Here is a 17958-nt window from a genome sequence, read left to right as displayed (position 1 = left end):
AAGTAGTCCTCATCCTCTGTCTACTCCTCCTCAGAGGCAACTGATTTTGCCTCTGTTTACCTATTATTTTGATATTTACCTCTATGTCTTCACAAACGGTGTTTATTTTCTTTTTTTAAAAAATTTTTATTGGAGTATAGTTGATTTACAATGTTGTGTTAGTTTCAGGTGTACAGCACAGTGAATCAGTTATGCATATATCCACTCTATTTTTTTTTTTTTTTTTTAGATTCTTTTCCCATATAGGCCATTACAGAGTATTGAGTAGAGTTCCCTGTGCTATACAGCAGGTTCTTATTAGTCATATATTTTATATATAGTAGTATTTTCTTGATTTTTTTAGTTTTAAGCATTTTCTTACCACACTCCTCTTTCTAGCTCTTAATATGTGCATGCGTGTGCACGCACGCACGCACACACACACACTTTTTCCATCCCATATGCTTCTGATATACTAGGTTGAACTATATGCATTTTTTTCCCTTTGCCATCATTCTGGGATTTCCCTCTTCTCTCTTATATTGGCTTTCCTGTTTCTCGGGTCAGTGTCTTAAACTCTTTCTTGATTTGCTCAAGCACAACTTGCAGTAACTTCCTAAGAATTGGTAGATTTTGAGCTCTTGTGTGTCTGAGAGGGAATTTATTCTCCTACCTTCACAGTTGTTTGGTAGTTGGATGGGTACAGAGTTTGGGGTTGGATATCATTTTCTTCAGAATTTTGAAGGAATTGCTCCATTGTCTTCCAGTTTGCAGAATTGCTTTGGAAAAGTCAAACACTGTTCTGATTTCTAATCCTTTGTATGTGATCTATGTGATTATTTTTTCCTCTCATGTCTTAAATCCCAGTTTCTTGAAATTTCATGTTGATGCAGACCTATTTTCATACATTGTGCTAGAACCTTGATGGCCTTTTCAATCTGGACATTCTTGTTCTCCAGTACTGGGAAATTTTATTCAATTTTTTCATTTATGATACTCTCCCTTCTTTTTTTCTCCTTTTTCACTTTTTGGACTTTTTGGTTCTACTTTCAGTTTCATCTTCCAGCCCATCTATTACTTTTAATTTCTGCTGTCATAGTTTTAATTTCCAAGAGCTTTTAAAAAATTCCTTTTATGTTCCTTTTTATAACATCATGTTTTATTTCCTGATTATAATATCTTTTTTCTCTCTCTCAAGATACTAATTTTTTTAAGTTGTTGGAATTTTCTTCTCTTTATATAGTCTCTTTCTTTCAAGCTATTTTTTTTTTTTGGTCTGTCTTTCATATTAGAAGCTTTTCTCAGATGTCTGATAATCTTTGGGTGTTTATTCATATTTAAAAATGTGGCGATAAAAGGCTGATTTGAATGCATAAGTGAGTTTTGTTGACTTCAATATAGGATCATCTGACTGGGCTTTTTAAACTGGGGACCTTCTAATGTTCAGTATTTTTGTTTTTCCTCTTGGGCTGGTCATATTTTTAAAGAAGACTTCTCCAGCTTCCTTCCTGTTGGGTGAATGCTTAGTTGCCTGGGAAGCTGAGTATGGGAAGATAGTTGAGTATTTCTTGCACTAATTCACTGAATCCTTCTCCTTTTCAATGTGGTATCACTCATACTTGATGTTCCTCAGTGCAGAGATTAAACCAAAGAATAAACCTTCAAATTTTCACCATAGTTAAGGAAGGCCAGTCACCTCATTGCACAGAGCTGGTAGAGGAGATCTGATTGCTTCTTAAATAGAATCATATTTTATATTAAATATATATAAAACCAAAATAACTAAGTTCCTATTAGAAGTGGAAAATCAGTATCACCAGCCATAGACAGAAAATTCCACATACACATACACACACTGTGTTCATGTCCTTATAAAAAATAATCTCATGTACACACATAACACACTTTGGAAAACTTTGTGGTATGCCACATGGCTCGTTCCCAACAGGCATATTTTTCAGTCCCGCAAGTTAGCTCTTTCCTCTAGGACGTTCAAGGCAGTCGACGACTTCGTCCCCTTTCACCAAGCAAAGAAGTTGAGAACTTTCATTTTCTTTTTGTCAACTAAGTGTTTTATTTCACAGAGTGGATTAGTGTGATATATGCCTGGAAATGCCTGTTATGTTGTCCTTCCAGGCTTATCTTATTTGGAAGGATTTTTTCTCTTCTGTCATTTTCTTCCTTCCTAGCTTCCTTCCTCCATTCCTCCCTTCCTTCCTTCCCTCCTTCCTTCCTCCCCTCCCTTTTCCTCTCCTCTTCTCCCCCTCCTCCCCTTCCCTCCCTTCCCCTCGCTTTTCCTCTCCTCTAGAACGGTGACATATTTGAAGATTTCTAACAGTTGTCCCTGTGGATATAGATTGTCTGTAACTGATAAGATAGGTGCTATAGTAACTTCTTATTGCTCTAACATACCTATAATCTTTGTATTGTTAATATGCTGAGGTCATCTTGAGTTTTCAGACTTTGGTAGGATGCCTTTAAAATCTTGCAGCTCTTGTCACTGACCCATGATAGATATTGAAATCATGGCATTGACGTCAAAGATAGTTACTTCTATTGATTCAACTTTTCATTGTGTCCTTGCTCTGACCATTTTGATGTAAAAAGAAAGCCTATAGCTAAATTTTTAAATTTTGAGACATGTAATATTGTATGTATTGGCATGTTGAGAAACCAGAAAATTTTAAGATCGTAATGTATATTTTTATTTCTTCAAAGCCCTAAGGGTTCTACTTTCCCTATTTTACTATGTAATAAGTACCAAAAAAAAATGTTTCTAAAATTATTTCTGTGGTTTTTCATTTATTCTGTATGATCTCAAGAATCAGTTTGTCACCTTTCCTTGAACAATCTGATTCAGGAATGGAGAATTCTGAGCAAAGGTTGCAAGATCTTATTATATAATTCTTTATCAAATTTCCTATCTTTTGCAATTTTTCATTATTTCACAAAACACCATAGAGTCTCAGCTTACAAATACAGACATAGCTGCCCAATTCAGTAAAATCTAATAAAATAATCAGGTTCAGTATCTTGATTATAAACTAAAAAATTAATGTTATTTATTCTTATCATATTTGTAAAAAGACTTTTTGAACTGATGGGTCTCTATCGAATATGACTAGAAATGTGCTGTTCTCCCTTCCCCTCCCCCTTCCTTGAGTGATTTGTTAGAGTTTCTTACAGATAATTCTTCAAGTTGGTCATTTTATGCCTAAATCTGAGAGGTCTTCTAACCCTGCTTGCCCTAGAACTGAATTAAAAACCCAGGATAGGGGAAAAGGAAAATGTATTCCTACTATTCCATTCTCCTCCATAGCCAGCCAGTTTAGATTCTTTTCAGCGTAGAACCTAGTCAAAAGTCAGAACTTTTATTCCTGTTTTAATCTTGGGATCCAGGTATTTCACAAATGCTGCTGACATTGAGGATAATTCCTAAACCATCCTAAATCTTGAATCAGGGCTCCAAGAATATTTTCTCCCATTCACGCTTCCCAAGTTTTAACTGGTCTCCCAACTATATTTCTTCCTGTCTCTACTGTCTCTGTCTGTCTTCCCTTTTCCTTAGAAAGGGACATACAGTGGGCCCATTTTCTCTCACAGTGGGCAAGTGTGTTGTCTCTATATTGCTCCTTCTAAACATAACATTCCAGATACAATTGAGCCCTGGGGTTGAGGGGCTTCTATTTGAGTTGAAAGACATACATATTTTTTTTTTCAAAGATGCTGTCGGGCTTCCCTGGTGGCACAGTGGTTGAGAGTCCGCCTGCCGATGCAGGGGACACAGGTTCGTGCCCCGGCCCGGGAAGATGCCACATGCCGCGGAGCGGCTGGGCCCGTGAGCCATGGCCGCTGAGCCTGCGTGTCCGGAGCCTGTGCTCCGCAACGGGAGAGGCCACAACAGTGAGAGGCCTGTGTACCGCAAAAAAATAAAAAAGATGCTGTCAATTTTGTTCAAATTCTTTTTTTATCAGAGAATGTGGGTCTTGACCTTTTTCTGCCCAGGGACTGTTTGTTTCTTGTGGGTCTTTGGTATGTAACTGTGACACTGAAACTTCTTTTTATGTGATAAAAGCTCATTTTAAGATTATATTCATATAAGGGTATATATATTCTTACAAATACATATTTTAAAAAATACATGTATAAATAAATCACCTATTTAGGCACTGACTCTTTGTTCATAATTTGAGTTATCAGAATGAATGTAATAGCTATGTGGCTATATTGTTTCTTTTTGGTTAGTATCAGTATATCACATATTTAGCATTTCTACATAAGTTATGGTACATCCTGGAGAGTAAGTGTATTATCCCTGTGGTCAAAAAGATAAATGACATTTTGTGTGGGAAACAGATCCAACTGGAACTGTCAGGTTTTAGGCAAAGGGCAATCTTCAAGAAGGGTAAGTTTTAAATGAATCTTCTCCAACAGATCTATTTATTATGGATATCTTTTAAATGATACCTCAACCTTTAGGAGATGGATTTTAGGAATTGAAATTAGATATGAATGCTCCTGACTTCCCCACATTAGGCCATAGCTTAAACAGTGGGTGATTTTTGTCCTCACTTCTGTTTGCCATATTCCTGTGTGTAGTAAATAATCATCACAACCAGAAGGAAGCTGTGATAATTAGCAATATACCCATGAGAAAGTTCTTCTGGTGGAAGCAATAAATAGTGATTAAGGGGAAGAAATGATTGCCTATAGAATGTTAAATCCATAACAGAATGTTCTATTGGATCAAAACTTGATCAGTAGTATTTTAAACGGGACCCTGTGCTAGCTTGGAGAGCTAAGCCTGAGGTAGTGCACTCCATCGTTCTTGTCTTTATCTCTCCTCTGCTCAGGGTCCAGAGGTTTGCTTCTTGTGCATCCTAGCTTCGATGGACATGAGTAGAATTCTTTTCATTTCAGACCATTATCTGATATAATCATCAGAAACAGACACATTTTTCTCTGGTTTGCTCTTATTCAGGACGAGATTCTCATTGGCTTAGTTCCCTAAGGGAACGGTGTTTTCATAATTAAGACTGTGGCAGACATCCTAAAAGATGGGGTTATATTTTTAAATGAATTCCAGTTGAATGTCTTTTGTGAAAATAATTTTTTTAAAAGACAATAATTTTAGTTCTTGAAGAACATATTTATTTTTGGAATCAGAACTGCTAATTTTTAGTATCCAATATAAAAAAGTAAGGTGTTTTGAAGGAACATGCTGATTTACAATTGAAATAAATTTTACTGTGCCAATCCAATATGAAGGCTCTGTAGTTGACCATCTGTATATTTTTAAAAATAAGAACTACTGTTTAAATAGGTGGGTAGTAATAGTCTTTGATTCTCTTTTAAGTGATTTTAAAAATATTTTCTCAACTAGAGTTAAAAAATTATGATCAGTTCTGGATACTATATTTTAAGAGGAATATGCCAGGCACTGTGTTAAATACTGGGGTTTCAAAGGTAATTCTGTTTGGTACCCGACTGTAGAAAACCAACTTTTGATGGAGGTAGACTTGTTATAGAATTAGATACAAAGTTCCTTAGGTGTAAAGATGGAAATTGTTCTTGGGAATGAGGGTCAGTGATGTCTTCACCAAGAATGTGACCTTTGAGCTGTGTGCTGAAGGAAAAGTTGGAGTTCACAAGAAAAGCAAACTGGAAAAGGGCATTGCTTGTAGAGAGAAGCATGGAAGAGCTCAAGTGAAATCAAGGAGTTGTACAAGGAGGTGAGGGGCTAGGAATTGAGGGCTGTGGAACAATGCTGCATAAGAACCTCTTGTGGGAGGTTGAGTCTGATGACCTATTTATGGTGTCTTTACATGTATCCCCTCCCTAGTATTTTCCCTCTTCAGTTGACATATTTCTTTACGTATTCCCTCACTGCTAATTTTCTTGAAAGAGACATCTGCAGTTATCTAACCACTTCTTAATCCTATGAAATTTGGCTGCCACCCATACAACTATGGATATTGTGCACTTTGGACAGAGCCAAATCCAATAATTTTCTCTAGGGTGTTTCTGGATTTTCCTTTGACATTTGATACTGTTGACTATCACATATTTCTTTTTTTGCATGGATTTTGGTTTTCCCCTTTTATTTCTTTGAGGGCTATCTCATCAAGTAAATCAGGTTTTGTAGAGCTTAAGAGAGTGAGATTCATACTTAGAAGGGATGGATTTAAATCCTGGCTCTAGCTCTTTCTAGTTATATGACTTTGGACAAATAAAATTAAGTTTCTGAGACTCAATATCCTAATGTATAAAATAAGAATAATAATGTCTAGCTTATACTTAAAGTATTAAATAACATTTATTAAATAATATAGAATAGTACCTGATATATAATAAACCTTTAATGAATTTTCTATTTTTACTATTATTATTTTCATTGTTGTTATCATTATCAGTAGTACTGGTAATGTTATCTCACTCCTCTAATGGAAAATTGGAGTGGGGGGATTTGACCTCCTTTTCTCTAAAAGTTGGTCTTTGGCCCTCTCTCTTTGTCCTCACTGTCAAGTAACTTATCCTCTGCAGCTATTTTAGTCTTAAAACCAGCTGCTTCCATTTTCTTTACTAAGCAAGAACCTCTGGTCCTTCCTTGTATTGCTCTGGATTGTGAATTATGGAATCTCAGGCTCTAGGTCAGAATGGACACCAGTTTGGTCTGAGGCAGGATCAATAATGGTGTCCTTCACCGTGGATGGCCTGTCACCCAGTGCCGTCACCATAGTGATTAGAGAAATGCCAGGTTTTTCAATAGAATTCAGGAACACCTGCAGTATTTTATTCAGTTCATAAAATATAATAATTTTGAACCAAGTTTGTTGCTGTGGTATGATATAAGACTTTAAAAGATTAAGGTGAGAACAGTATGTTAATATTCTAGCTAGCTTGACTAGAATTTGGTTTTCTAGTTAGAAGAGGCTTACACCATTCATTTAATGCAGCTATTCCAAAGGACCTCCCAAAGTTGAATTGCAGAAAATTTTCTTTTTCAACAAATCACTTAGTTATAGACTTATTTTAGTCGATTCCATAATTTTGTTCTTAGAGATATATAATGTTTCCTGTGAATATCGAATTTGCTTATCAAACTATCAATTTCAACATCAGTACTTTTTGTTTGTTTGGAAAGTTCAATTTGTCCTATAAAATTTTTCATATGGTTAGGAAGTAGAAAACTTTACAATAACTGGCACTTCTGTTTACATATAATTTGAACAAATTGAAACACAATTTAAACAGAGCACGTGCCCTCTTTGCAAAGTAAATCAGAGGAAGTCTTTACGTGTGCTAAAAATACATTGTCAGTATAATAGATCTCAATATATAGCTGAGCCTCTTGACATCAGTATCTGAAAGAAAAAAAACGTTAAGGTCCAAATAAAAATTGTTATTTGTAGTCTCCGCTGGTCAAGGAAGTCTTTCTAGAGGAAGTGATGTTTAAGCTAAGATTCAAAGAATAGGGATGATCAGTGAGGGAATAAAAAGAAGTGTTTTCTGAGGGAAGTGTGTGAAGAGCTGGCGTGAATGTGGTAGCTTTGTGGAACTGAATCAGGGTTGAAATGGAGAGAGTGGGAGAGCTGAGTGGTGAGAGGTGAGGCGGAGCGCTAGGTATCTACTGGTTGAGTAATATAAGCTATTTAGGTTTTCAATAATAACTCTCATTTTGAAGTCATCCACCATTCTGCTTTGTCAGAAACCCAGTTGCAACAATGTATCATAATGATAGTATGCCATCTATTGAGCACCTATTGTGTGCTGTTCCCCGTGCTTGATGCTTGGCTCATTATTTCTAAAGCTTATCACAACTCCACAAGGTAGGTGGTATTATTACAGGTGAGGAAACTGAGGCTCAAAGAATTTAAATAACTTGCTTTGGATTACAGTTATTTGGCCTTGACAGCCTGTGCTTACATTTGAGAAGTATACTCTGAGATAGTAATTACAAAATGTATGTGTGTGGGATTGATGTTATATTTCTTTCGAGAGTGGGATATATTTGTATTGTCATTTAACAAATAATTATTTTTGAAATTCTTCTTTCATGGGAACTGTAAATGCTGAGCAAGTAGGTACTCAGTTTGTGTTGAAGGAATATACTAAATAGTACAATAGCTTGAGCTCTTCAGATAATCCTTGTGTGTGGAGGGGAAAGGACTTGGGTCTTGTCCACATCTCCTGCCCCTAACAGCAGCTCCTGAGATGCCTTTGTGGAACCTCCAGGGATATATGGTACACAAGTTGAGGATCATCTCCTCTCCTGGACTCTTTTATAGCCAGATGAATTGTCTATTAAAGTTCTTCAAGCTCGATGCCTGTGTTAAACCAGCATACCATAAGGTTAATTCCATGGAGCACTTAACATACCTTTTCTATCCACGAAAAATGATCGTTCTCCCCTTTCTTTTATCCAGGGCTGATTTTAGAAATAGACACACGTTGAGTGGCTCTTTATTTTCTTTAAAAACTTGTGTTGATATCAGTCAAAGCCATTTCTGCTGAGACACTGATGTTTCATTTTCTTACAGCCCTTACAAACTGATAGACTTCCTACTGAGAGGAAATCGCAGCCACCCTCTTTGTCCTGGCTGCCTAGTAGCTCAGTGCTAAATCCTAAACCTGATGTTTAACTAATATACCTTCCTTCAGCCATGGTATTTTTAGCTGAGAGTCAAACCCAAGATATCTGACTTCAGAACCTGAGCTCCTAAGCCCCGCCCTACAGAAGTGAAGCAGTCAGATGAGTTATAACAAGATAAATGGTATAAGCCCACTGACATAGCAGTACTAAACATGGGCAGTCTCATGGTGAAGAACATGATACACTTTATGTCAAGAAGGATTTTTAATTCTGTGAATCAATCACAGAACATTTTTGAAGATCCCACAAGGAAAGCTAGTGAAGCAGGTACACCCGGAGTATAAAGGGCTGCTTGAGCAAGATAACTAGCAAATAAAAAAATGATAAACCTTGGGAATTCCCTGGTGGCGCAGTGGTTAAGAATCCGCCTGCTAATGCAGAGGACACAGGTTTGATCCCTGGTCCAGGAAGACCCCACACGCCGCCGAACCACTAAGCCCGTGCGCCACAACTACTGAGCCTGTGCTCTAGAGCCCGGGAGCCACAGCTACTGAGCGGTGAGCATAAAAAAGCCCACCTTCAGGGGCTTACATGCAAATTAAATTAAATAAGGAAATGCATATAAAACACTTTGATAGGGCTTCCCTGGTGGCGCAGTGGTTAAGAATCTGCCTGCCAGTGCAGGGGACACGGGTTCGAGCCTTGGTCCAGGAAGTTCCCACATGCCATGGAGCAACTACGCCCGTGCATCACAACTACTGAGCCTGTGCTCTAGAGCCCGGGAGCCACAGCTACTGAGCCCATGTGCTGCAACTACTGCAGCCCGCGCGCCTAGAGCCCACGCTCCACAACAAGAGAAGCCACTGCAATGAGAAGCCCGCGCACCGCAATGAAGAGTAGCCCCTGCTTGCCGCAACTAGAGAAAGCCCGCGTGCAGCAACGAAGACCCAACGCAGCCAAAAATAAATAAATATATTTATTTTTAAAAAAAATTATAAACCTTGAACTTCCTAAAGCCATCCCTAAACTCAGACCCTAAGTATGAACATCAGTAAATATAGTACCTTAAAAAAAAAAAAGAGGGGAAACATGATAAAATCAATGTAGTAAAATGTTGTTATTTAGATAATCTGGAGAAAGGATAACCTGGGAATATTTTGTATGACTCCTGCAACTTTTCTAGCAGTCTGGAGTTATATAAAAAAATTTTGAAATGAATAACTTTACCAATCTGAGGTAAGTTTGGTAAGTGATAATTTGAGCTACTAATCATAATATTGTGTTCAATAGACATGGGCACTTACTATTTTATCTTTAAATAAATAAAACCTGAAAGTTTTCCTTATACATATTCTAAGCAACAAGAATTCTTCTAAAAAGTATCCCAAATTTAAACTACTCTTGTCTCATCTCAATGGATCAATGTTTTAAAAGAGGAAAATCAGTTCTGAGCTTTTTGCCCAGTTCTCTGTATATTCCCCATCAACTCCCCAGTCTTGATGATTACCACCAAGAAAATAAATAAATAAGTAAGCAAGCCTGAATAACACATAAAACGATCAATAAGAAACAAAATTGGTGATACTTTTAAGACTCTTTTAAAAACAGATGTGTATAATGAATTGGTGGTACAATTGAGCATTGCTTTAAAAATCTGGTAGCTAGAAAATGCAAACAAAATTATTCTCAAGAAAGAAGACAAAAGTATTAGGAAGTAGGAATTAGGTACTAAACTCAAAAAAAGATAATTAGCCAGTTTGCGGCTTTGATTTTTGTTTCATTTAGTAGCAGTATAGATATGGATAGTATGAAGGCCCAGACAGCCATTCCCATTCCAGCCTGTGAGGAAAACCAGATTCATCAAATCAGTTGATTAGCAGCCTTTAAAAAAGTTAAACTCACCCAAATTTATATTACAATTGATATATTAATTATGGAATAGGGGAAGAGGTGGAATATAGATTTTTTTATTAAATAAAAAGGTATCATTTTTCATCTTCTTATAATTGTAATATTTAAAGATTGTTTAAAAGATTATCTTTTATTTCTGTAAGGTATAATTTTAATGGGTGATTAAAAGGTGGCCTCAAAACTGAAAATAATAATATGCAGAACTTTTTATTTTTGGTTTACAAGTTGGTCAAGCTGTTTCTCACAAATCTATATAGCCAACCAAAGCCATGATTTTGTTTTTCTCTGCCTACCTTTGCTAGTTGGTGTTTCTGGGTTATTAAGTATTGATAACTTTGGATTCTATTAAATCTGTGCTTCCTTATTATTAGCAATCTCAGCTTTTTAAAAATAGTAGGATTAAAGAAGAGAAACCAAATAAGAAAAATTATACATTAGAAAAGAGAGCACTTGAAATATAAGAAGAAAGGTGATTCTTAAATAAAAATGCTTATTAGTATAATAGGGATTAGAGAGGCACTGTCCCATTTGTAAATCTCAGAGTAACTTTGCAACTCATCACTAGCAGAAGTAAACTCTAATACAGACTAACTTGAGGTTTTGTGGTGTTTTTGTAAGTGGAGCTATAAATGGAATAACTGAGCAAAATTATTTCTGAAGTTTTGGAAGAGTGATAGTAAGCAAGTTAATTTTACTTTGAATAAACCTAAACTTTAGTTCCCTGTAGTAACTTTTTTCTGAGATTCTTATGAGACTGAGCAGACCATTGATTATAGTCCTGTTTATGACCCTTGGTAACATAATTATTCTATGCAAAGCCTTTTTTACCAATAACTTTTCTTTTTTGTTATTGTGCTGATTTTCAAGGCTTTGCTTTGACATTGAGGTTCACTAAGGTGTTTGTTGCCTGTGGTTCATTGATCTGGTAGATAGTTATACAGTTAAAACTCATGATTACTCTTAATTTTTTCCAGGATTTCATAAATTGATTTCAGAGAAATTGTTTCTTTAGTTTATTTTAATTAGATACTAAAAATAACAAAGCAAAAGAGCATCAGGGAACTCTGTCTAGGAAAAAAAAATATGACCTAGAGAAGCTAGTGTAATAAGCAAAACCCATACTCTTTTGTCAGCATAAAAATAGATATCTGACCATGGTAACTGATCTCAGTAGACAGTTTATTTCACAGGTGGAAAATGTTTTTGATGTTTGGGCTTAAATTATGTTCATATCTATGTTTTGGTTCGTAATACTTTAGTATTGAAAGAATGCAGTTTTTGTTCTTCTGCTTCCTATGAAGCAGTAATATTGCCCAAAATATTAGCGATATGGACTAAAGGAACAGTGACTTGAATTTGATCTCAGGAGGTGTGAGTGAGTCGGAGTTCTAGGTCTGCCAAAATAAGCTACGTGGTATTGAGCTCATTTTAACCTCCCTGTCCTTTAGTCTCCATAACTGTATTACAGGAGCTCACTGGGCATTGATTGAACATCTGTTATGTGCTACTGCCTATGAAGAACTTTAAGGTTAGGTCAAAGAGACGGACAGGTGAACAGAAAATGACACAGAGAATGGAGATGCCTGAAGTATAATATAGAGAGCTATGCTATAGGAGCAAAAAACACATAATATAATTTAGAGGTGAATCAGTTGATGGAAGTGGGCAATTGTGGAAAACGTCCTGAAGAAAAACTACCTTGAAGAAGTACTACCCAGCCTTAGTTTCCTTATCTTTGAAATAGATAATTCACCCAGAATTGTTGTTAGGATCAAATGAGAAATCTTCGTAATGGGCTTTGTGAACTACAAAGCATTTTGCAGATACGAGGGCAAATTACTGATACATATACCAGACACTGCTAGGAACTGGAGGTAGGAAAATGATTGCAAAGAGCATTGTTTCTCAAAGTGTGATATATGGGGCTTCCCTGGTGGCGCAGTGGTTGAGAGTCCGCCTGCTGATGCAGGGGACGCGGGTTCGTGCCCCGGTCCGGGAAGATCCCACATGCCGCGGAGGGGCTGGGCCCGTGAGCCATGGCCGCTGAGCCTGTGCGTCCGGAGCCTGTGCGTCCGGAGCCTGTGCTCCGCAACGGGAGAGACCACAACAGTGAGAGGCCCGCATACCGCAAAAAAAAAAAAAAAAAAAAAAAAAAAAAAAGTGTGATATATGGATGTTTTCTTAGGAATCCACTCTATGTGTGTATATGTTTATTTAGATAATCTTTGTAATGAAGCTATGAACATATTCTAGATTATCTTAATTAATGCATTAGAACTGAGACTGCCATTCAACTTCAGTGTGTTTTCATATGTGTTTAAAATAGCTTTGGTGCCAGGAGGTTGAACTACTATAATTTTGGGGGCTAATGAGGAGGAATAGAGCCAGCCTTAATATGAACTTGATCAAGGCTAAATGATACCACAGCTAGATTGGATGCAAGAGAAGCTTCGTATAATAGTTGGCCCCACAGCTATCATTGTTTGCGCCTTAGTTTATGTTTGCATGTTTTAATAATATTTTATTGAACCCTGAAGGTCAGTAGTCATCATCCCGGGGGAAGCATGATTGATTCCCCAAACCACTGTGAAATTAAGTCTTTCTGTTATGCACTCTCCTAGACCTGTGTACCTTTCCCTCATACCATTTCATTGCTGTGGTTTTAGCTGATTTACATGATCAGTGTCTTTCCCCAAAACTATGTCCTAAGTTGATGATCCAGACACCATGTCTTCTTTTGTTCACATTATAGTACAACCTAATAGGCGTACATAATAGGTGCTCAGTAAATGTTGAATTAATGAGTGAACTACATAATACTGAAGTGCCTTCTAAATTAATAGTGATTGAAAATAGTTAATAACAGGTTTAGTGTTAAACGTGCACATGCACATACTCCATATTTTTAAACCCTATAATTTTTGAATAGTACAAATGATCACTCTCAGATGTCTCCAAAGCAGAACTTCTACAGCCTATATTTGTGCAAGATTTATTAGAGTAAGAAAAAGATATGTTAGTATATCTATTTATATTTTTATTAAAAATGGGAAATATAGCAAAGATATAATTACTTATATATCACATGTATAAATGAGGCATACTGAAGGAAGAGGGGTTAATGGTAGCCCCCTCACTTTTGAAAAACGTTTTATTTATTTTTATTTAATTTTTCTTGAAGTATAGTTGATGTGCAGTATTATGCTACTTTCAGGTGTGCAGCATAGTGACTTGACATTTAAGTACAGTACAAAATGATCACCATAATAAGTCTAGTAGCCATCTGTCACCATACAAAGTTACTATCATATTATACACTATACTCGCTAAGCTGTATGTTACATCCCCAATGCCTTATTTATTTTGTAACTGGAAGTTTGCCCCTCTTAATCTCCTTCACCTATTTCACCCATCTACCCACCCCCCCTTTTGCAACCACCATTTTTTCTCTGTATCTATGAGTCTGTTTCTGTTTTGTTTTGTTTGGTTGTTTGCTTTGTGTTTTATATTGATTTCATTCATTCATTCATTCATATATTAAGGCCGTGCAGTGCGCATACGAGATCTTAGTTCCCTGATCAGGGACCAGGGATCGAACCCATGCCCCATGTAGTGGAAGCACAAAGTTCCACTTAGCATAACACCCTATAGATAGATCCATGTTGTTGCAAATGTCAAGATTTCATTCGTTTTATGACTAATATACCATTTTATAAATATAGATAGATAGATACACACACATATACATATATACACACCACATCTTCTTTATCCACTCATTTATCAATGGAAACTTAGGTTGCTTCCATATCTTGACTACTGTAAATAATGCTGCAGTTAGCATAGGAGTTTTTGTTTTCTTCATATAAATGTCCAGAAGTAGAATTGCTAGATCATATGGTAGTTCTATCTTTGATTTTTTTGAGGAACCTCCATACTATTTCCCATTGTGGCTGCACCAGTTTACATTCCCACCAACAGTGCACCACCATTCCTTTTCTCTACAGCCTCACCAACATTTGTTATTTGTTGTCTTTTTGATGATAGCCATTCTAACAGGCGTGAGGTGATATCTCATTGTGGTTTTGATTTGAATTTCCTGATGATTAGTGATGTTGAGCATCCTTTCATGTTATTGGCCATCTGTATGCTTTCTTTAGAAAAATGTCGATTCAGATCCTCTGCTGATTTTTTAATTGGATTTTTTTTTATATTGAGCTGTATGAGTTCTTTATATATTTTAGATATTAACTTTTTATGGGATATATCATTTGAAAATATCTTCTCCCATTTAGTAGGTTGCCTTTTCATTTTGTTGATGTTTTCCTTCACTGTGCAAAACCTTTTTTGTTTGATATAGTCCCATTTGTTTAATTTTGCTTTTGTTGCTCTTGCCTGAAGAGGCAGATCCAAAAAAATGTTACAAAGACTGATGTCAAAGAGTTTACTGCCTGTATTTTCTTCTAGGAGTTTTATGGTTTCAGGTCTTACATTTAAATCTTTAATCCATTTTGAGTTTATTATTGTATATGGTGTGGGAAAATAGTCCAGTTTGATTCTTCTGCATGGTGCTGTCCAGTTTTTCCCAACACCATTTATTGAACAGACTATTCTTTCCCTATTGTGTATTCTTTGGTTGCTCTTGTCAAGGATTAGGTGACCATATAAGCATGGGTTTATTTCTGGGCTCTGTTCCATTGATCTATGTGTCTGTTTTTGTGCCAGTACCATACTATTTTGATTACTATAGATTTATCATATAGATTTGAATCAGGGAACATGATACCTCCAGCTTTGTTTTCTTTCTCAAGGTTGCTTTGGCTATTCGGGGTCTTTTGTGGTTCCATACAAAATTTAAGAATATTTGTTCCATTTCTATGAAAAATGCCATTGGTATTTTGATAGGGATTGCACTGAATCTATAGATTGCTTTGGGTGCTATGGACATTTTAACAGTGTTAATTCTTCCATTTCGTTAGATGGTATATCCTTCCATTTCTTTGTGTCTTCTTTAGTTTCTCTCATCAGTGTCTTATAGATTCCAGAGTATAGGTCTTTCACCATCTTGGTTACGTTTATTTTTAGAAATTTTATTCTTTTTGATGCAACTGTAAGTGGGATTGTTTTCTTACTTTCTTTTTCTGATAGATTATTATTGATATTTAGAAATGCAACAGATTTCTGTATATTAATTTTATATCCTGCAACTTTACTGAATACATCTATTAGTTCCAACAGTTTATTGGTGGAGTCTTTTGGGTTTTCTAGTTAAGTTTCTATATATAGTATCCATGGGAGGAGGTAAGCCCAGGATCTTCCTACTCCACCACCTTGTCCCCCTCTCACCGCCCCCTCACTTATTTTTTGCATTTTCTGCTTCCAGTAAGGTGGATTAATAGATTATATAGTCTAGATTTAATTAAACTAACTTCATGATATGGAAAAGCAGCTTAAAATTTTTCTAACATATAGCCTACGGATTGAAGATAGCACTAATATTGCAAGGAGAGTCAAGGTGACAGAATGAGCACTCCTCTAATTCTTTGACAGTCACATAGAAAATGCCTGTTTAGACAGTCACTGTCTAAATGATAAGAAGTTAGCTTCACAAGTTCTACATACTGAGAATATTTTTGACATACAGATTTATGTCCATTATCTTCAGTGATGAACCTCTCACCTAAGTACATTTTATGACATTAGATTAAATAATGAAGTTGCATCAATTAACAGGACATTTCATTATTTGATCTGTAGCTCTTTATAATTCCTACTTTTCTGTATGTTTTGTAGAGTGTATACTTCTAAACATATATGTAATTTGTAAGTACTTTTTTTAAGTAAGAGAGGAAAATGATTTAAAAAGTTTGCAAACTACTGAACTAATATGCTGCTTAATTACCATGCTATCACTTTCTATGAAGAAGGTGCTATTTACATACAATAAAATCCATTTAAGTGTACCATTTAATGAGTTTTGGCAAATGTGTATACTTGTATAAACACCATCACAATCAAAATATTGAACATTTTCATCACCCCAAATAATTTCTTCATGCCTCTTTGCTCTCAGTTCCTCCCCTCCCCTATTTCCAGCTCCAGGAAAATACTGATTTGCTATCATTTAGTTTGTTTTGTCTTTTCTAGAGTTTCAAATAAATAAAATCATGCAACATATAGTCTTTTGTGTTAGGCTTCTTTTACTCAGCATAGTGATTTGGAGGTTCATGATTTTATGTCTCTCAGTGGTTCACTCCTTTTCATTTGTGAATAACATTCCATTTTAACGATATATCAGAGTTTATTTATCCACTCACCTATTGTTGAACATTTGGCTTGTTTTCAGTTTTGAACATTCATATGTTAAGTCTTTGTGTGAACATATGTTTTTATTTTTCTTACGTAAATACCTAGGGGTGGACTTGCTGAGTCATATGGTATGTGCTTGTTTAACCTTGTAGCAACTGCCATACTACTTTCCAAAGTGGTTATATCATTTTATATTCCTACCAGCACTGTATGAGAGTTCTATTTGCTTGACATCCTTACCGAACTTGGAATTATAAGTGGCTTTAATTTTAACCAGGCTAGTGATTTATGTAGTGGTATTTCATTGTAGTTTTAGTTTGCATTTCTCTGATAACTAATGATGTTAAGCATCTTTTGTGCTTATTGGCCAACAATATATATCTTAATAATTTAGTAACACTGATAGTTTAATTTTCTTCCATTTATACTTTTACTTAAATCAGTAATTTGTGTCTAATTAAATAGATTTTTTAAATACACTTATATAAGTTCAAGTAATATTTTTAAATTTTGTGTTAAAACCAAGGAGAATAAAAATTTTTAAATGATAAATTAACTTAGGTCAGTTTTATGTTTTCAGTAAGAAATAAATAAAATTATACAATAAAAAGGAGATCTTTAATTTAATTTAATTTATTTTTTTAACATCTTTATTGGAGTATAATTGCTTTACAATGTTGTGTTCGTTTCTGCTGTGTAACAAAGTGAATCAGCTGTACGTATACATATATCCCCATATCCCCTCCTTCTTGCATCTCCCTCCCACCCTCCCTATCCCACCCCTTTAGGTGGGAGATCAGGAAGCTGATCTCCCTGTGCTATGTGGCTGCTTCCCACTAGCTATCTGTTTTACATTTGGCAGTGTATATATGTTAATGCCACTCTCTCACTTTGTCCCAGCTTACCCTTCCCCCTCCCCGTGTCCTCAAGTCCATTCTCTACATCTGCTTCTTTATTCCTGTCCCATCCCTAGGTTCTTCAGAACCATTTTTTTTTTTAAGGATCCATATCTATATGTTAGCATAAGGTATTTGTTTTTCTCTTTCTGACTTACTTCACTCTGTATGACAGACTCTAGGTCCATCCACCTCACTACAAATAACTCAATTTCGTTTCTTTTTATGGCTGAGTAATATTCCATTCTATATATGTGCCACATCTTCTTT

At 35.8% G+C, this 17958-nt stretch overlaps 1 protein-coding gene across 31 annotated transcripts in view; it reads left to right on the top strand.

Moving 5' to 3' along the window:
- RFX3 (regulatory factor X3) overlaps positions 1-17958 on the top strand; it is a 299451-nt gene that overhangs the window by 141537 nt on the left and 139956 nt on the right. The gene's annotated exons all lie outside the window — the stretch shown is intronic.

This window comes from Physeter macrocephalus, chromosome 9 (genome assembly GCF_002837175.3).
Source record: "Physeter macrocephalus isolate SW-GA chromosome 9, ASM283717v5, whole genome shotgun sequence".
NCBI lineage: Eukaryota > Metazoa > Chordata > Mammalia > Artiodactyla > Physeteridae > Physeter > Physeter macrocephalus.
Note: the sequence above shows the minus strand (reverse complement) of the source record. Positions and strands in the feature narration are given on the sequence as shown.